This window comes from Chiloscyllium plagiosum, unplaced genomic scaffold, assembly GCF_037043375.1.
Source record: "Chiloscyllium plagiosum isolate Xiang-an unplaced genomic scaffold, Cpla_swu_hap1 HiC_scaffold_1, whole genome shotgun sequence".
In the NCBI taxonomy this organism is placed as follows: Eukaryota; Metazoa; Chordata; class Chondrichthyes; order Orectolobiformes; family Hemiscylliidae; genus Chiloscyllium; species Chiloscyllium plagiosum.
Window position 1 is genome coordinate 139,509,534 of NW_028270139.1, and position 21,552 is coordinate 139,531,085.

At 41.3% G+C, this 21,552-nt stretch overlaps 1 protein-coding gene across 9 annotated transcripts in view; it reads left to right on the forward strand.

Annotated features, from left to right (window-relative positions):
- The window catches only part of ctbp1 (C-terminal binding protein 1), a 326,682-nt gene that overhangs the window by 178,422 nt on the left and 126,708 nt on the right, over positions 1-21,552 (forward strand). Inside the window, exon 1 of one of the 9 annotated variants that reach the window (XM_087991187.1) lies at positions 10,816-10,834. The exons of the other annotated variants lie outside the window; for them this stretch is intronic. The gene's annotated coding sequence lies outside the window, so the exon portion shown is untranslated. Of the gene's footprint in view, positions 1-10,815; positions 10,835-21,552 lie in introns of those variants that run through there. 9 annotated transcript variants of the gene reach the window in all.

A 21,552-nucleotide genomic window follows, 5' to 3' on the forward strand; every position in this document is an offset into this window, starting at 1 on the left:
AAAGTCAACTCTCATACTCCTCGTATGCTGACTGATTGGCTGTGCTTTTCCAGAACTGTACTTTTTGACTCTTAAGTTTTTCAGGACATTCAGTGATAATGAAAATTACTGCAAGTTTTTTTTTCATGCACTCAACAACAGTTGTTGCATAATTACCCTGTCTCTCATTTTCACTCATTGACTGGTGAAACCCTCATCCATGTCTTTATCTCTATACTTGGTTATTCAAATATTCACCTGGCCAGCTTTTTCCTATTCACTGTTTGTGAATTTGAGGTCTTCGACATCCTAAATCACACCATGTCCCATTAACCAAGCTTTTTCTGTGCCTGTTGATCTATGTTGGCTCCAGACTGACGACACCTCTGCTTTAGAATTCTCATATTTGTTTGAGGCTCCTTCATTGGGAGGTCATGTTGCAGCTGTACAGGACATTGGTTAGGCCACTTCTGAAATATTGTGTGCAATTCTGGTCTCTCCCCTGCCGTGAAATTTGAAAGGGTTTAGAGAAGATTTTCAAGGATGTTGCCAGGGTTTGAGGATTTGAGGTACTGGCAGAGGCTGAATAGGCTGGGGCTGTTTGCCCTGGAGCGTCGGAGGCTGAGAGGTGACCTTATAGAGATTTATAAAACCATGAGGGGCATGGATAGGGTAAACAGCCAATGTCTTTTCCCTGGGGTGAGGAAGTCCAGAACAAGAGAGCATAGGTTTGGAATCACTGAATCCCAACAGTATGAAAACAGGTAATTTGGCTCAACAAGTCCACACCAACCCTCTGAAGAGAAACACACCCAGACGGATATACCTATTACTCTACATTTACCCCCTGACTAATGCACCTAACCTACATCCCCTGGAACACTGTATGAGCAATTTAGCATGGCCAATTTACCTTTGGCTTGCGGGAGGAAACTGGAGCACCCAGGGGAAACCCACGCAGACACTGGAAGAATATGTAAACTCCACACAGACAGTCACCTGAGGCTGAAATCAAACCTGGGTCCCTGGCACTGTGAGGCAGAGATGCTAACCTCTAATTTAAAGGGACCTAAAAGGCAACTTTTTCAAACAGAGGGTGGAGCATATATGAAATGAGCTGCCAGAGGAAGTGGTGGAGGCTGGTACAATTACAGCATTTAAAAGGCACCTGGTTGGGAAAATGCATAGGAAGGGTTTAGATGGATATGGGCCAAGTGCTGGCAAATGGGACTAGATTTATTTAGGATATCTGGTTGACATGGACGAGTTGGACCCAAGAGTCTGTTTCTGTGCTGTACATCTCTGATGCTGACTATGTCCTTTCTCCTCCATTTCTCTGTTACCTCCCAAGCCCTACAAATCTGAAGTCCTAAATATATCATTGGTGGCCCAAATTTGGGACCGAAGCTGAGGGACCTTATTCTCTAAACCTTTCTACTATTCTCTCTTAATCTCTCCTTATAAAGTGAACCTCACCTTGCCCTATATATTTCCTGAAGTACCTCAGTAACAAATTTGTTTGCTAATGCTGCTGAGAAGTGCTTTGGAAGAATTTATATTAAGAGTATTTCATAAACAAATGCTTTCTTGCTGCACTAGGGAATAGCATCGTTTTTGACACTATGCAGATAATATAAATGATTCTGGCGGTATGTGTGTGCAAACTTATTGAATGTGGTAGGGCAAGTTGAAAATGTTGTTAACAGGAAAACTGGAAAATGGGAGCAGGAATCGGCCATTCAGCCAGGAGAAGGATGAGGAGGATAGTGATCATGCTAATATGCTAGGGCATTTTGAGATTAAGAAAGAAGCGGTGGTTATGTCTCTTGAAGACCATTAAGGTGGATGTGCCCACAGGGTCTGATGGGACCTACCCCAGGTTTATTGAGAGAGGCAAGGGAGGAGATTGCTATGGCCTTGACCAGGATTGTTGTATCCTTGCTAGCCACTGGAGAGGTCCTGGAGGACTGGCAAGTTGCCAATGTTGTTCATCTGTTTAAGAAGGGGAATAGGGATAATCCAGGAAACAATAAACTGATGAGTCACTTGTTGGAGGTATTTCTTAGAGATGGGATTTACATGCATTTGGAAAAGCATGGCTGAATTAGGGACAGTCATAGGGTCATAGAGATGTACAGCATGGAAACAGACCCTTCGGTCCAACTTACCCATGCTGACCAGATATCCCAATTTAGTCCCACCTGCCAGCACCTGGCCCATATCCCTCCAAACCCTTCCTATTCATATTCCCATCCAGATGCCTTTTAAATGTTGCAATTGTACTTGCCTCCACCACTTCCTCTGGCAGCTCATTCCATACACGTACCACCCTCTGTGTGAAAAAGTTGCCCCTTAGGTCTCTTTTATATCTTTCCCCTCTCACCCTAAACCTATGCCCTCTAGTTCTGGACTCACTCCCCACCCCAGGGAAGAGACTTTGCTTATTTATCCTATCCGTGCCTCTCATGATCTTCAGCGGGGCTTTGTGTGGAACAGGTCATGTCTTACTAACTTAATTGAATTTTTCAAGAAGGTGACAAAAGGTGAGAGGAGGTTGGAGCAGTAGATGTAGTCTACGTGGATTTTAGAGGGGTTTTCAACAAGGTCCATCACATTAGACTGATCCAGAAAATTAAGATGCGTGGGATCCATGGTGACTTGGCCAATTGGCATCAGAATTGGCTTACCCATATAAGAAAGCGGGAAGTGGTGAAAAGGCGTTTTTCTGGCTAGAAGTCTGTGACGAGTGATGTTCCATAGGGATCCGTGTTGTTTGTGATTTATATAAATGACTTAAATCAAAACATATGTTCGTCAGCTTGCAGATGACACCAAGATTGAAGGAGTTGTGAATGGTGTAGAAGGTTATCAGATATGGGCAGAAAAATGGCAGATGGAGTTTAATCTGGGCAAGTGTGAGGTGCTGCACTTTGGGAGATTAACTGTATATTTTTCCTTAACATTTAATGGCAGGACCCTGAAAAGCAGTGATGTACCGAAAGATCTTGGGGTTCAAACCCATAGCTCCCTGAAAGTAGCCACACAAATAGATAGGGTGGTAAAGAGGGCATACGGCATGCTTTTCTTTATTCGTTGGGGCTTTGAGTACAAGAGTCAGGATGTCATGTTGCAGCTTTATCAGACTTTGGTTAGGCCACGCTTAGAATACAGGAAGGATGTGGAAGCTTTGGGGAGGGTGCAGAAGGTAGGTTCACCATGATGCTGCCTGGATTAGAGGGTATGAGCCATGAGGCGAGGCTAAAAAAACCTCTGGTTGCTTTACCTGGAGTAGTGGAGGCAGAGGGAAGACTTGAAAGAAGTTTATAAAATTATGAGGTGCATAGATAGGGTTGATGGCCAGAATAATTTTTTTCCCCAGAATTTAAATGTCAAATACTAGGGGGCATGCATTTAGGTGAGGGGGCAAAGTTCAAAGGAGATGTGAGGGGTAAGTTTTTTTTTAATACAGAGAGTATTTTTTTAATACAGGAGTCTGGAACATGCTGCCAGGAGTGATGGTGTAGGCAGATATGACAGGAGCATTTAAGATCTTCGAGTTAAGCACATGAATAAGCAAGTAATGGAGGGATATCAGCCAAGGTCAGGCAGAAGGTATTTGGCATCATGTTTGGTGCACTATTGTGGGCTGCAAGGTCCGTACTGTATTGTTTGATGTTCTAAACTTTGCCTCTCTCCACAGATGCTGCTAGACTTTTTGAGCTTTTCTGACTTTATTTTGGTTTTTACTTTTGATTTCCAGCATTCATAGTATTTTGGTTTTTATGTTCCCTTCCCCTCTTCACATGTCACAATCTGAATGGCAGTTGGAGAGCATAGAGGCTGAGGGCATGTTTATGAAGCTGTCATATAGCTAAGACATCTCTCTAACATCCTTATCTTCCTCCGAGCACATCAATTCCGAGAATTCCTTTTGGTACCTATAGAACCTGGAGCAAATATAATGACGTGCACTAAAATTAATTAAAGCAAGTATTAGCAGAACCAGCTTCACAGAAAAGGCCTTTAAAAATCTTAATCAATTGATCTTCACAGTGTGTGGGCTTTAAAAACATTGCACCTGGAGGTTTTGCTGTGGGCTGCAAATGTTTTTCTTCAATAAAACAGCATTATGACTTGCTCCGTTTAAAATTATTTATCATTTTAGCCTATTGCAATCTTTTTCTACATCAAAGATTTTGTCGAAACAATAATGGGAACAGATGTAAGTTAATTGAAGGATTTGGGTCTCATTGTTTGAATTCTATTACAGAAGTAAAATACTGTGCATTCTTGATATCTAAAATAAAAGCAAAAAAGAAACACCATAAATACTCATCTTGCATCTGTAGGAAAAAAAGTTAACTTTTAACCCCGGAGACCTTTTTCCAACTACCCCCACAGTCCAGATCAGAGGCTAATCTGCTACTCCTGTTCTCATGTCGGATTTTATATCTGACAATTTAAGGAGGTTTCCATTTGTTGTCGCAGACTAATCAATAAGGCAGCTCAGAATACATTCCTTTGAGTAATCGGTAGGCACGGAGAAAATGACATTTCACTGTCATCTTCACCATCAGTGTATGTTGGTCATCATTAAGTTGTTGGATACTTAAACTTAAGCCTGCCACTTATATTTAGGACTAATAAGTTGTAGCATAATTTTAATAATTGTTAATGATTGCTAATTACCTTTCTGTCCAAGAGCATGAACAGTTTTTAAAATTTGTTTGAGATACAAATGTAACAGGCAAGGCCAGCATTTACTGCCCTCGAGAATCAAAAACGTAATCAAAAACATGATTTCTTCATGCTGTGAATTTTATATTTATAAAATGTTTATTTTGATTATTATTTGACATTAATTAATATGAATATGAAATGCTGAAGGGAGAAGACAAGGGAATTATTCCTTTTGGAGAGCCAGTATAGTCACAACTTGCCAAATGGTCTCTCTTTGTGCTTAACCATTCTATGACTGCATTAGTAAAAACCAAGTATTGCAAATGTTGGGGATCTGAAATAAAAATAGCAAGTGCTGGAGAAACCCAGCTCATCTGGCAGCACCTGTGGGAACTATTTCCAAGTAAAGTTGTATTTTGGACAACCTCTGTTTTTCTCTCTCCATAGATGGTCCCAGTTCTGAGTTGCTCCAGTACTTTGTGTATGATTCTTTTATTTGCATGTTATCATGTTGGAGACAGAAAATGTTAGTTTGAGTGAACTGGCCTCTGCAATCTAACCACTCTGTGGACAACGACATTTCTCTTTGATTCCATATTAGATTTACTAATCACTTTCTTGCGTTCATGACCCCAAGTCTTATGCCATCCTCAGTAGAATAATCTTCTCCATGTCCATCTGATGTTGTCGTCTTGTACAGTCAGGTAGTTTTCAATCTTCTCTTTTCTGGAGATGAGAGCTCAGCTTGTCCAACCTTCCTTGATAGGAGTAACTGCTCTGTTCTGATATAGTTTGAATATATCTTCTATGCACCCTATTCAATATGTTCATTGCTTTTTTAATAAAATGGCTAGAAGAACTATTCACAATGCTGATCTTTGGTGGTGTAAGTGAAGTTCTGTACAAGTTCAGCATAATCTGTGCATTTTTCAATCCCATTCATCTAGAATTTAACCCTCTTCTATTTATTTTTGTTTATTGCACTACTAACCTGCCTCACTATTTTTTGTGATTTATTTCTACCTGAAGATCCCTCTGATTTCTAGTCAGTTTAATGTCAATAGTCAGTATACATGTAATCCAGAAAATAGATCGCACACATGGAGGGTGGTTTAAGGAAATCCAATACACATTAGTCAAAAAAAATAGTTACAGTTGATTAATCTAACTGCACTCTTTGAAGTAAAAGAGAAGGTTGATTGAAGAAATCTATTTTGATTTACTGTAGTCACGTGTACATAAATACAGTGAAAAGTTTTGTTTTGCAAGCAGTACTGGCAGACCATAGCAAAAAGGGATATACAGATCGTAGTTCCTTATGGTCTTGGGCAGAGCAGTTGGTGTACCAAACTGTACCAAGTTCTGGTTCGGCCACAGTTGGAGAACTGTAACCTGTGCTGGCAACCACACATTTTAGGAAGCAGAGGGGTATGACAAGATTTAGCTACAAGATTACTTTGACAGAGTGGGGCATACAACGTTATGGCTGCACAACAGGTGCACAGATCATGATCAACATTATTTGAAGTTAGTGAGGTCCTTTCAGCAGTCTATGATGGCCCATAAACCGACAGCCATGATCAGACAACAGCTCACCACAGTTGAAGAACTGTAATCTGTGCTGGCAACCAACTACAAGATTGTGACAGGTTTGGACATGGTATGCAAACGGGCAGACAACAAGCAATCTGGATCCACGGACATCAACTAGCCACTAAATGCCACGACCATCTATCCCTAGTAGCTATTCACAAGATGACAAAGGCCACAAATTCGATTGGGACAACGCAACGATCCTAGAACAAGTTAAACCGAGGACAGTTAGAGAATATCTAGAAGCGTGGCACTCATCCACGGACTCCAACAACAAACACATCGACTCAGACCCAGTACACTGCCCACTACAATGAACAACTGGAACTGGCAACCAAAAGCAGCAGGAACAGAACCAAATAAATTCCAGAAGAGACAGGACTGCAGCACTTCACAGGAAGTTCCAAAGCACTGAAAATGTCACCTAGTCAGGGGATGAAATGTCTGCAAATCAACTTCCCAGCTTGATAAACATACTCACAACCATGGTAAAGTAAGGAAGCAGCTGTTCTTGAACCTGTAGGTGCATGTTCAAGCTTCTGTATCTTCTGCCTATTGGAGAGAGCACTACTGGGGTGAGAGAGATCTTTGGTGTTGGCAGTCTTTTCATTGGAACGAGAAATGTAAATGGAGTCCATGGATGGGAGGTTGGCATCCGTGATGGTCTGGGCTGTGCACACAATTTTCTGTAGTTCCTTATGGTCTTGGGCAGAGCAGTTGGTGTACCAAACTGTACCAAGTTCTGGTTCGACCACAGTTGGAGAACTGTAACCTGTGCTGGCAACCACACGTTTTAGGAAGCAGAGGGGTATGACAAGATTTAGCTACAAGATTAGTTTGGCGAAGCTGTGGTTGTTCTCTGTAGTCCAAAGGATTGATTGTGGGGATTGATGGAGATATACAAGGTTGTGACAGGTTTGGGCATGGGATGCAAAGAAAAAACATTTCACACGTCTGAGGGATGTACAGAAGAACTTTCAATGCAGTAAGGCATGATGACCTGGAACACTGTCTCTATCTGTGAGGGTAATAGAAGCCAAGGTGACTAATTTCAAAAGGAAATTAGATTGGCACTTGAGCAAAATAAATAAATATAGTTATGGGAATAAAATGCAAAATGGGACTGAATGGATTTCAGACAGGGTCTGGATGAACTGAATGTCCTCTATGATGTCATAACTCTGACTCACTGAATGAGAGACAATATAGTGATGTAAAATGTCAAAGATGGATGAAATAGTAAAGGAGAGAATTGAAACAACAAAGACTGGCTTTACCAGTGTTGTGCCTTGCACTTGCATATATTTAGCTTATTAGTATTTGAGAATCATGCAAAGGGAGTCATGGTGATAATCCTGAATTAGATTAATGTTAGTCGGAAGAATTGCGATTGATAATTAAAAATGTGTAGTTGAGATAAGCTTCCTTAGTTTGTTGCATATCTCTAGGGCAGATGTACTTAGTGAACAATAAGTTTCTATTCACTACATTACCTCTGATCCTATTAGGAAAAGCACTGAACCCACTTATCAATCTTCTGATAACGACAAAGTAACCTGATAATGTATCTGAACAATTCATAAAGGTATCCCTTCCAGGATTTTGTACATCATGTGCTAATTTTATAACTGGTTTTAGCTACTACGGAGCTAAGTATTTTATTTTCAGATTTCGGCATCTCCAAATCATGACTACCATCGACACCATTAACCGCCGGTTTAAAGTGGAAAGCATCTCCAAGGAGATTGCACATATTGATACAGGCATCAAGCTCTACAGAAATGCAGGAAAGATCCGAAAAGGATTACAGATCACTAACCCGCTCAAGTTGACCTACAACACAGACGACGTGGAGATATTTTGCCCTACACCTCTCGCAAACTCCTCAATCATGTTGTGCACCAACTCTGCAGCAGGTGCCACAACCTTGAAATTAAGATGGAGTCCACACTCTCAGCCGGCCGCAGGATACAGCGGTACAGTTACAGGACATTGTCAAACAGGCAAGGTGACAAAACTACACCACGTACATGCACACCAAGAACAAGAAACTAGAGAAATGTGGCATCACCACCAGCAGTAGCCAAACCCACCCGGGTACCACAGTGGAAAACGCTACCACCATGGGGAAGTCATTAGTCAGCTTATCGGACCACACCCTTCAACCAGAAGAGATTGAAGTTCTTAGCAGGGCTGTCAATTTCTGCCCCACCATCAAAATGGACCCCATCGTTCTTGCAAGAGGAATTCATCAGATAAATGAGACTCTGGGAATTCTTTCAAGATGTCAGCAATGATCCCAGTGAGCCCACCGAACAACCAGAACAAGTCATCACAGGGATCTGTACAGGAGCAACCAAAGTAGGAGTCAACGTGGACCCCACCAGCAGCCACTGCCCTGGGCTTGACATGTATGCTCCAACAGTCAGGAAATATATAAATAGCAGATTCATCAACCGCCCCACAAGGTAGAGCAGAGCATCAGCTGACCTCCACTCAATGCCATCCATGCTCTCAAAACCAATCACAACATGGTCATCAAACTAGCAGATGAAGGAGAAGCCATTGTCATTCAGAATAGAACAGACAACTGCAAGGAAGTGTACCGACAACTGAACAACCAGAAACACTACAGGCAACTACCAGCCAACCCAAGCAAGGAGCATGAACTAAACACATTGATCAAGACTTTTGATCCAGTCCTTCAGAGTTCCCTACACGTCCTCATCCCATATACCTCTCACGTAGGCAACTTCTATTGTCTTCAGAAGCTATACAAAGCCAACACACACCAGGACGTCCCATCGTATTGGGCAATGGGATTCTCTGTCAAAACCTCTCTGGCTATGTAAAAGGCATCTTGAAACCCATTGTACAGGGGACCCCCAGCTTCTGTCATGACACTACAGATTTCTTACAGAAACTTAGCACCCACGGACCAATCAAACCGGCAGCATTCCTCGTTACAATGGACGTTTCAGTACTCTATACCAGCATCCCCCATGATGCCGGCATCGCAACAACAGCCTCAGTACTCAACACCAACAACTGCCAATCTCCAAACACCATCCTACAACTCATCTGCTTTATCCTCAACCACAACCTTTAGCAACCAGTTCTTCATCCAGACACACAGAACAGCCATGGCGCCCAAATTTGCACCACAGTATGCCAACATTTTCATGTACAGGTTTGAGCAAGATTTCTTCTTTATGCAGGACCTCCAACCAACACTATACACCAGATACATTGACAACATTTTCATCTTCTGGAGTCATGCCGAGGAGTCACCGAAACAACTACAGTGATATCAACGAGTTTCATCCCACAATCAAGCTCACTATTATTTGTCTCATTGTTGGATACATGCATTTCCATCAAGGATGGTCACCTCAGCACCTCGCTCTACTGCAAACCCATGGATAGCCTCATAATGCTACACTTCTCTAGCTTCCACCCGAAACATTAAAACAACCTTCCCTATGAACAAGCCCTACACATACACAGGATCTGGTCAGTTAGGGAGGAATGTGACAGGCACCTGGAAATTCTCAAGGATGCCCTCATAAGAATGGGGTATGATGCTCAACAGTGCAGGTTCATAGCTCCTTGAAAGTGGAGTCGCAGGTAGATAGGATAGTGAAGAAGGCGTTTGGTATGCTTTCTTTTATTGGTCAGAGTACTGAGTACAGGAGTTGGGAGGTCACGTTGTGGTTTTCAGGACATTGGTTAGGTCACTGTTGGAATATTGCGTGCAATTCTGGTCTCATTCCTATCGCAAAGATATTGTGAAACTTGAAAGGATTCAGAAGAGATTTACAAGGATGTTGCCAGGGTTAGAGGATTTGAGCTATAGGGAGAGGCTGAACAGGCTGGGGCTGTTTTCCCTGGAGTGTCGGAGGATGAGGGGTGACCTTATAGAGGTTTACAAAATTATGAGGGGCATGGATAGGATAAATAGACCAAGTCTTTTCCCTGGGGTTGGGGAGTCCAGAACTAGAGGCGTAGGTTTAGGGTGAGAGGGAAAAGATATAAAAGAGACCTAAGGGGCAACTTTTTCTCTCAGACGGTGGTACGTGCATGGAATAAGCTGCCAGAGGAAGTGGTGGAGACTGGTACAATTGCAACATTTAAGAGACATTTGGATGGGTATATGAATAGGAAGGGTTTGGAAGGATATGGGTCGGGTGCTGGTAGATGGGACTAGATTGGGTTGGGATATCTGGTCAGCATGGATGGGTTGGACCGAAGGGCCTGTTTCCATGCTGTTCATCTCTATGACTCTAATTCCGATGTCCCACAGCAAGAAACCGTAATGACCTCAGGAGACCGACATATGCTGCATCCGACAGGGTACCCTTCATTGTCCAGTACTTTCCAGGAGCTTCATCCCAGTATCTTGCAGAATTACGTTTTACTTTGCTCAAAAACTGCATGAAACCATGTAAGATTCTGTAAATCCTTTTTTTATTATTAGAATCCGTCTGCCCATTGTGGCACAGACAGTCTCGCACAGGGCAGCTCACACCTTCAATCCATTATCTGGGCCGACATGACACCAATTGTTAAAGTCAACTTGAATGTAAGTTTTAAATGTTATGCGATTTACATATGAAAGAACTGAAACCAACATGGTCATTCTAAAAGATGAGAGACTTAACAAACAATCCAGGTCTTTTTCAATGTATAATTTCAGTTACATCATACTGTAAATTCTGTGCCTTACAATCTTATACTTCACAACCACCTGATGAACGAGCAGTGCTTCGAAAACTAGTGCTTCCAAATGAACCTGTTGGACTATAACCTGGTGTTGTGAGATTTTTAACTATTTTCAGATTAACTGTGTTGAAGCTAATTCAGATATCTAGCAGTGATTTATCTCCATCTTTTTTCCATAAATTAATTTGGTTTTGTTTCTCTCCTCAAAGATCCTCCAAGGTTAGTTGCAATTTTCTAGCTAAAAATGTGGTAAGGCTGATAACTTGCCCCACACCTCTTGACTTGTGCTTGTTTGTTTTCATTGAATTTTTCCTTCTGTTCTGTGGAAGTCACTAGCTTTGCCCATCAGATGTGGGCATATGGTGGAAGCGGTGGAACTAAGATAGATTCTCTTTCAGTTCTGCCTTCTTATTCCTAAAATATTCAAAATGGTGTCGGATTGTGACGACACTGTATTTTCACTGTAAAATGCAAATGACAATAAATCATTCCATTCAATTTTTATCTCCCTTTCCACTGTAACAAAACTCAGCAATGAAATAGCAATTAAACATTAATATTTTACTGGTTCTGCCAGTTGGCTTTGGTGCATCACTTGAGATACTGGGATGAAGCTTCTATTTTGAAAAGGGCACATTTCAAAATCTGTGAATTATTGGACGTATGTACAGTGATGTGGATATCTTTGCTCCTGTGTAGTGCCTCTACCAGCAATGTACCTGTACATGGGTATTGGATTAAAAATTAGTTTAGAATCAGAATGATGCTTCTCATGATTCAATCTATACTCTGGTATTTTTTCATTTGTATATGGGATGTGGGTGATGATGACTAGACTGTTCCTAATTGCTGTGAAGAAGGTGGAATGAAGTGGTTTCTTAAACCGTTGCAGAGGGCAGTTAAATGTCAATGACTCTTTTTCACCGTGGGATATGGGCATTCGCTGGCTGGGCTCTCATTTTTTGTCCATCGCTGTTCACCCTTGAGAAAGTGGTGAGCTGCTGTTTTGAACTACTGCAGTCGATGTTGTGGGGGTACTCCCACAATTCCTTTCAGGAGGCAATTCTATGGTTTTAACCCAGTGACACAGTAGAAATGGCAATATATTTCCAAGGCATAATGGTGAGTGACTTTTTAGATTAGATTAGATTAGATTAGATTACTTACAGTGTGGAAACAGGCCCTTCGGCCCAACAAGTCCACACTGACCCGCCGAAGCGCAACCCACCCATACCCCTACATTTACCCCTGACCTAATTCTACGGGCAATTTAGCATGGCCAATTCACCTGACCTGCACATCTTTGGACTGTGGGAGGAAACCGGAGCACCCGGAGGAAACCCACGCAGACACGGGGAGAACGTGCAAACTCCACACAGTCAGTCGCCTGAGGCGGGAATTGAACCCGGGTCTCAGGCGCTGTGAGACTTGGATGGGAACTTGCAAGTGGAGGTGCTTCCATATATCTGTTGCCCTTGTCCTGCTAGATGGAAGTGGTCATGGATTTGGAAGGTGCTGTCTGAGCTTCTTTGGTGAATTTAAGCAGTGCATCTTGGAGATAATACCAAGCGTTGGTGCTGGAGGGAGGGATGCTTGTGGATGTGGCGCTAATCAAGTGGCCTATCTTGTCCTGGCTGGTGTCAAGTTTCTTGGATGTTATAGGAGCTGCTGAAAATGTGTTGCTGGAAAAGCGCAGCAGGTTAGGCAGCATCCAGGGAACAGGAGAATTGACGTTTCGGGCATAAGCCCTTCTTCAGGAAGGGCTTATGCCCGAAACGTTGATTCTCCTGTTCCCTGGATGCTGCCTAACCTGCTGCGCTTTTCCAGCAACACATTTTCAGCTCTGATCTCCAGCATCTGCAGACCTCACTTTCTCCTGTTATCGGAGCTGCACCTACAACATTCAGGCAAGTGGGGAGTATTCCATCGCACTCACGATATGTGCCTTGTAGATAGTGGATAGGTTTTGGGAAGTCAGGAGGTGAGTTACTCAATACAATGTCTGTTCTTATAGCTGCTATTGTTATGGACCAGGCCAGACCTGCTCAAAGCATGTTAAGAAGGTTGACCAAGCCCTAACATTTTTAAATGTTTTAGGCACATGTAAGGTGGATGCTCCTGGATTGATGCAACTGATCAAACCACTTGGATTGAAACAAAACAGAATTTAGTTAAACACCGCAGATGAAACACAGAAGAAAACAGAATTTAAAATAACAACTTATTTGAAAATCCAACCGACGCTATTGCAACTTGACAAAGCTGTTCCCATCCTTGCAACATTCGAGAAACACACTCTTGACAAAAGGTAAATTCAAACACAGGTTCTTACAGACAGCAGAGGTTTCAGAGAGAAGTCAGCCGGGGATTATTTACTGAAGCACGGAACTTCTTTTTCGCAATGGCTACGCCTCTAGGTCCCAGCTAAAACTAAATCAAACAAGAAAAAAAAATCTTAACTGGAAGAACTAGCCACTCCCTGCCATTGTTTTCAAGTAAATATATCCAGACATATTGGAACCAATGCGTTTACGACCCCTGTTCGGGAGGGGGAAAAAAAGGGACAATATAATCTTGTTAAAGGGCAGCATTGTCTCAGTATATTTATATGGCAAATCCAATTCAGTTTCCGTTGGTCTAGAGTTGCATGTGGTCCAAAGAGTGTTAGGGCAGCAGGTTTGCTTCCTTAAGTAGTTTCATGAGCCAGATGGTTTTGTATGACAGTTGAGTATGATTACACAGCTTTTAGTTCCAGATTTTATTGATTTTCAAATTTCACCATTGTGCTATGATTCTGTCCTGTGTTCCCTGAATGTATGCCTGATCCTCTGTCACCAAACTCAGCCACCAACTCCTCTATGAAAATGACTCATTGAGCAGACGTTCCATGACAGCCGTCATGACCCAGCGGGTGCCAAAACTCTGACTGCAGAAAAGGATCAATATTTACTACCTAGTAAATACCACCACAAAATCTCTTGCCTGGGAGGAGGTCTTGTTTTCGCAAGACCTCAGCATCCAAGGCTGCTGTTACATTTTTTTTGTGCTGGCTTTTAAATCAGAGGTGTGGAGTCACAGAGTCATCATGATGTACAGCACAGAAGCAGACCCTTTGGTATAACTCATCCATGCTGACCAAATGTCCTGAATTAGCGTTGTCTCATTTGCCAGCATTTGATCCATATCCCTCGAAACCCTTGCTATTCATACAGAGATTTATAATTGGGGGAAAAAAAAAGGATAATTGGTAAACTCAGGAGGTCAATGCAGATTTAGTCCCCCTAGCATTATTTCTTTGCCTCTTACATTCAAGTTTAGTCTGTGAAATTTGTTGACTGTATATATGGTAAAACAATCTGCTTTCAATGTAGACTCTGAGTCGAAAACTATGTGAAGCTAATCTAATATTTCAAGAGGGAATTTAAGCATAAGAGATACTTTTTAAACTATTTAATGATTCGGTTTGGTAAAGCAATGATTAAGGTAATGACTACAATTATGCCACCTCTAACTACGATCACACAAATGTGAGTGACTTCAAGGATGTAAATTATTTCAATTTAAAGTCAGAACCTTTCTTTTCTTTTCAAAGGCAATTCTACTAAAATGACAATGTTTACCTAACCAGCACCTTTTTAAGTACTGTATTCCAGGTTTTAAAACAAAATTTGACATCAGTTGACATATTAGCAAAGTTGACCAAAGGGTTAATCGCAGCCAGATTTTAAGGAACATCTTTAAAGAGAAGACAAGTTTTGAAGATGTTGAGGGAGGGAATTCCAGAGCTTGGTATCTGGGCAGTTGAAAATTAACGTGTTAAAGGTGAAAAGAACGACTTGCCAAAAATCAGAATTGGAAGAGTGCAGACTATTCAGACCCCTTGGCATCATGGTAGCCCACAAACTCACCAACACAGTAAAACAGCAGCCAATGAACTCGAAAGACCCTATACAGACAACAAGCAAAATTAATGTCATTTACAAAATACCGTGCAACGTCTGTAACAAACATTACATTGGACAAACAGGCAGAAAACTAGCCACCAGGATACATGAAAATCAAGTAGCCAAAAAATGACATGACCCTCTCTCACTAGTATCTTTACATACAGATAAGGAAGGACACCACTTCGACTGGGATAACATATCCATCCGAGGACAAGCCAAGCAGACACGCACGAGAATTCCTAGAAGCATGGCATTCCAACCGGAACTCTACCAGCAAACACATTGACTTGGACCCGATTTACCACCCCCTGAGAAAAAGAACAGGAAATGACAACACCATAGGAAATGACATCACCAACCCAAAGAAACCTAAACATATAAATAGAAAGCAAGAATCATCAGCAATGCTTCGGCTGGAGGCTCACTGAAAATGTTACCTAGTATGGTGACGAAATGTCTGAACATGAACCTTCCAGCTCAGGGAGTAAACCTATATCCAGAACCTCAACCTTCATTCAAATCTTCTCAAAACTCCCTAATTTAGATATTTTCTGATGAATCTGTTAGAGATGTTCCAACATACCTCTGGAGCAGATGAGACTTGAACCCAGGCCTCCTGGCTCAGAAGTAGGGCTACTGTGACAGCACCCAAGAACCGTCCTGGTTCAAGATTAAAACATATCCTGGCTGTGAACACTCAGTTTGTATTAATAGGTGCATTCACTGTGGCAGTGGCAATGCCTCAGCCATTCAGACTCAATTTACAAACCAATCAACACTCTCCTCTCATACAGTAGAAATGTTAACTTTTGTTTTGAATATTCATGTGAATTACCCAGATCAGCACAAGATGAAAAGCTTCAAGAAACAGTGTTTCTTTAAAATCGTAATTCCAAACTGCTTTGTGGAACTCGAGTAACAAAGGTCTGCCGGACAAGATGGCTGATTTCATTCCCTCAATACCATCAACAGACTAACATGGATTTAAATGACAGTCCTGTTGCTTATCATGGATGATTTTAATCTGCTTCTCTACTAGGTATACCAATTGAATACTAAATCTGTGGGGGGACAAGTTTCTGGAGTTTCTTGGGGATAGTTTTCTAGAGCGGTATCTTGAGATAACACGTTATCTAAAATGGCATGTCCTCCGAGTTATGTCATGAAAAAAGGGCTAGTTAGCAAGCTTGTTGAAAGAAACCTTGGGGATGAATGACACAATGTGGTCAGATTTTACATTATTTGTAAACAATCTGAAGTACTTGTGTTAAGTTTAAACAAAGATGATTATAAAGGCACCATTGAATGGTGGAGCAAGCTCAGGGATTCCTGTTTATTATGGTTTTATGAGGCACAAATTGGCTTCGGTGAAATGGGAAAATATGTATGAAAAGACATGACTTGCAGCAATAATACATTGCTTCAAGATGCAAAAGCTCAAAGATCATGCTAACAAAAGAAGTTGGGGATTATATAAAATAAAGTTGTTAACTAAGAAAAAGCAGAGAACTGTGAATGCTGGAAATCTGAAACAAAAGCAGAAATGTTTGGGTAAACTTGCAAAGAAAGCGGAGTTAACTTTTCAAGTCCGGTGAACCTTTTTCAGAACGGTTCTATTTCTACATATTTTTATCAAGTTGTACTTTTTAAAATATTGACAATCTGGTTGACTTAAGGGAAGCAAATTAGCCACTACCTGGTCAGGTCTGCATGTGGTTGATTGATTGCCTACTGCAATGGCCCTGCAAATCATTCAGCTCAAGGACATTAAGGGTTGGGCAACAAATGCTGACCTCATCAGTGACTCAAACATTCTATGAATGAATAAAGAAAAGGAATTCCTGGAGGTTCAGGGTCAGGCAGGGACACTATGCATGGCCTAACAAAGCTTCTCCCTATATTTTGCAAAATAGATTTTCAAACTGTTCTATTTTCTGAAGAATTTTGGCCTTCAGCATCATCAAATATTAGTTAGTTAAAAAGAATGCATTTTCCCCTTTTGGAGCAGTTGCTTTAGACACTTAGGTTTTAGATGGATTTACAGCATTACTTTATGTAACAAAACTTACACCCCCATCCCCACCAGCCCCCCCTCCCCCAATAAAACACCTGGAGTATTTCACAGGCTGCAGTTGGTCCTGCAACATTTACCGAGAGGATACAGGTGACATTTATCTGTTGAAAATCAATACAAAACGTCGTAAAATTTGCGGACAAAATTTCCTGACCTCATGAACTTTTTTTTTTGATTAGATTACTTAGTGTGGAAACAGGCCCTTTGGCCCAACAAGTCCACACTGACCCGCTGAAGCACAACCCACCCAGACCTATTCCCCTACATTTACCCCTTCACCTAACACTACGGGCAATTTAGCATAGTCAATTGACCTAACCTGCACATTTTTGGACTGTGGGAGGAAACCAGAGCACCCGGAGGAAACCCACGCAAACACTGGGAGAATGTGTAAACTCCGCACAGTCGCCTGAGGCAGGAATTGAACCCGGGTCTCTGGCGCTGTGAGGCAGCAGTGCTAACCACTGTGCCGCCCATTTGTATCAGTATTGTGCATAAAACAAATAACTTCATTAATCAAAGTTTCCTGAATAACTCTTAGACAGTGTCAGCAATGCTCAGTAATTTTTGAAATGATAAAAAGAAAACATTTGTACGTATGCTGTGTCTCACTCTCAGACACTTCCCAAAACCGTTCACTGTCAAATAACTTTTGAAATCTGGCCACTTTTATTTGGTAGGTTTGCAAGGTATAAATGGCTTGATCCTACAAAACAATGTGCTGACCAACTACGGAAATTTTTTCTGTGGTTAAGTTATTCATAATAAATGTTGACTGTTTTTAAAGAGAGCTTCCCTGCAATCTCTTTGGATTGTGCCCAGGAGAATAGGACCTTGATTTACTGATTGTTGCAACCGAAAGACCAATCTCTTAACAATGTACTGCTCCTCAAAACTGTACTGAAATGCCATTCAAATTAATGAGTAGAGGTTCTGAACTGTGGTGTGAACAAATAAACCTTTAACTCTAATATGAGAGTACCATCATCGGCTGAAGCGAAAAAACCTAACATAAGCCCAAATTCACCCATCCATTGCTTTCCCATCTTCTCCCAGAAATGTGAAGCTGGAGTACACATGGCAGTAACTTGTCTGATTGTCTGTTGTTGATGTATTTGTCGAGATAAAAACCTCATAAAAAAATACTATTTCTTTGACACCCAATTGCCCAGGTAAGAGAACCAACTGGAGTCTTTCAGCCAGTCACTTTTTGTGGTTTTTAAGACAGTGATTTGAAGGAGTGAGTTGGATCGAACAGTTAGAAAACTTGAACGTTTGAGATATATACAGTTCTGAATTTAAACTGTAGAAACTATGTATGTTTTCATATACAAATAGTCATAGAGATGTACAGCATGGAAACAGACTGTTCTGTCCAACCCATCCATGCTGACCAGATATTTCAACCCAATCTAGTCCCACCTGCCAGCACCCGACCCATATCCCTCCAAACCCTTCCTATTCATATACCCATCAAAATGCCTTTTAAATGTTGCAATTGTACCAGCCTCCACCACTTCCTCTGGCAGTTCATTCCATACACGTACCACTCTCTAGGTGAAAATGTTGCTCCGTAGGTCTCTTTTATATCTTTTCTCTCTCCCCCTAAACCTATGCCCTCTTGTTCTGGATTCCCCGACCCCAAGGAAAAGACTTTGTCTATTTACCCTATCCATGCCCCTCATAATTTTGTAAACCTCTATAGGTTAACAATCAGCCTCCAACACTCCAGGGAAAACAGCCCCAACCTGTTCAGCCTCTCCCTATAGCTCAAATCCTCCAACCCTGTCAACATCCTTGTAAATCTTTTCTGAACCCTTTCAAGTTTCACAACATCTTTCCGATAGGAAGGAGGCCAGAACTGCACGCAATATTCCAACAGTGGCCTAACCAATATCCTGTACAACCACAACATGACCTCCCAACTCCTGTACTCAATACTCTGACCAATAAAGGAAAGCATACCAAACGCCACCTTCACTATCCTATCTACCTGCGACTCACTTTCAAGGAGCTATGAGCCTGCACTCCAACGTCCCTTTGTTCAGCAACACTCCCTAGGACCTTACCATAAAGTGTATAAGCCCTGCTAAGATTTTCTTTCCCAAAATGCAGCACCTCGCATTTATCTGAATTAAACTCCATTTGCCACTTCTCAGACCATTGGCCCATTTGATCAAGATCCTGTTGTAATCTGATGTAACCTTGTTTGCTGTCCACTACACCTCCAATTTTGGTGTCATCTGCAAACTTACTAACTGTACCTCTTAAGCTCGCATCCAAATCATTTATGTAAATGAAAAAAACATAGAGGACCCAGCACCAATCCTTGTGGCACTCCACTGGTCACAGGCCTCCAGTCTGAAAAACAACCCTCTACCACCACCCTCTGTCTTCTACATTTGAGCCAGTTCTGTATCCAAATGGCGAGTTCTCCCTGTATTCCGTGAGAACTAACCTTGCTAATCAGTCTCCCATGGGGAACCTTGTCGAATGCTTCACTGAAGTTCATATAGATCACATCGACTGCTCTGCCCTCATCAATCCTCTTTGTTACTTCTTCAAAAAACTCAAATCAAGTTTGTGTGACATGATTCAGACTGGAGGCCTGTGACCAGTGGAGTGCCACAAGGATTGGCTCACTGGTCTACAGTCCCCTGGCTTGTCCTTACCACCCTTCTTAAACAGTTTTTTTTATTTAGCTCATGACAAGGGACATGTGAACCCTGTGCTGTTTGGTAATTGAACCAGTCCTGCATAGACTGCATTATATCTTTGAAATACTAGTGACTAGGACCATGTTGCTCCCAGGAATGAGGCTTCATGAGATGTTCGGATTTCTGTTCAATGTTAGAAACAAAATACCTGTTAAAAATATTGTCACTTGGGTTCTCCACAATTTTGACCTTTTTTGGTTGCTTTTTGGTTTGTCTCATTTTATTCCTTCTCTACTCTATTGGCTGGATTAGTTCCAGAAGATGTGTTTGGGAGACTTTGGCCCTCTGTATGCATGACTGGCCAACAAAGTGCATTGCCAATTTTACATGCTTTGAAGACCTTGAAGTGCTTGTGTAACTTATTTTGGAAATAGATACAGTAGCAGTACTTGGGTACTACACCTCTACTATGCAACACTGTAACAGAACTGTAATTGAAATTGTGTGTTTGATATTCCACCAGCAAGTAATTGCACCAAGAAATGCAAGACTTTATAGTGGCATGAATTCTGAATTCAGTTTTTGAACATGTAGCTCTACAATTTTAACTTATAAGTTTCATCATTTAATTATTTTTAGCAGCTATTTCCCTATGAGGTGAGTTTTAAAATGTATAACTGGTTAAAAAGGAATGATTTTAAAGACAATTCAATAGATATAATTGAATGTATTTGTAAAACCACAGTGGAACTACAAACCCATTGAAATAGTGTTCTAGTTAGAATACATTTTCATGGGCACTTAGCAGGATCTTAAACTTATGAATTCCATCTTTCTTTTCGAAATAATATGTTCCATAAAAAGGACTGCCACTGAGATTGGCTCTGCTCGATGATGTTATGAGTTATGCCTGAGAGTACCAGAAATGATAGTGATGTTTAGGGGTCACTCACTATAAAGCACTTCCATTGCTGCTTCTCTTTCCATTCCCACAAGTAACATTTAAAAAAACAGGTCTCTTCTGTATGAAAAGCTTCACTGCTGCAGGATTCAACTGTACAGCCTTGCCTCAAGACTACATCATTAAATGAGGGAAGGCTAAGATGATGTTTGCAGGCTTCCAGCCATTTCTGAAACTGAAAGCAATGATCTTGCTCAATTTAATAAAAGTGCTACTTTCTTCAAGATTACTTTATTTCCTTCTAGATTTCCTTTATCCACAGGAATAGTAGAATAATTTCACATTTGTATTCATGGCACTTGTTGAACACTGAATTTCAGCAAAAAGAAATGATGGCTACTAAATTCCTATCAACAACTGAACTATCCATTACCTATCTGTGCAGCTGCATAACCCCACCTTTAGTTCAAAGTACTTTTTCTGGCATTTAATTTAGTTTGGCATTTTAAACAAAAATGTCCTACAGGCATTTGCCACACTCTGGTTTCAAACGTATAAAACATTCAGCTCGATTTCACCCATGCACACTTCCCAGCTTTCTCCTCTTTTCGTATTGGTCTTAACTAAGAACACTGGCTGTACATTTGAAACAACATCAGTGAGGCTTCTAATAAATAAATACTTTTTAAAACTAATGTGACTTCTCGAATTTGGGAGCAATGGTGGTAATAGAATTATTAAGTGAGCTACCATTGCTTTTGGTTTTAGTTTGAGATGAGGCTGGAGTATAGGGCTAAATATTTCAGAAACAATACATAATATAGTTTGCACTAGAGGTGTGGCAGTTGAATGCAAAATCGATTTGAAACTTTGCCAAGAGCTTCAAAGAGTCCTTCAGCTGTACAAAAGACCTGTCTGGAACTGATTCAGACTCTCACACTAATGTCATGTCTGTGGATCCAGTCTGATCTTAATATGTAAAGAAAAGGTATGGGTTCT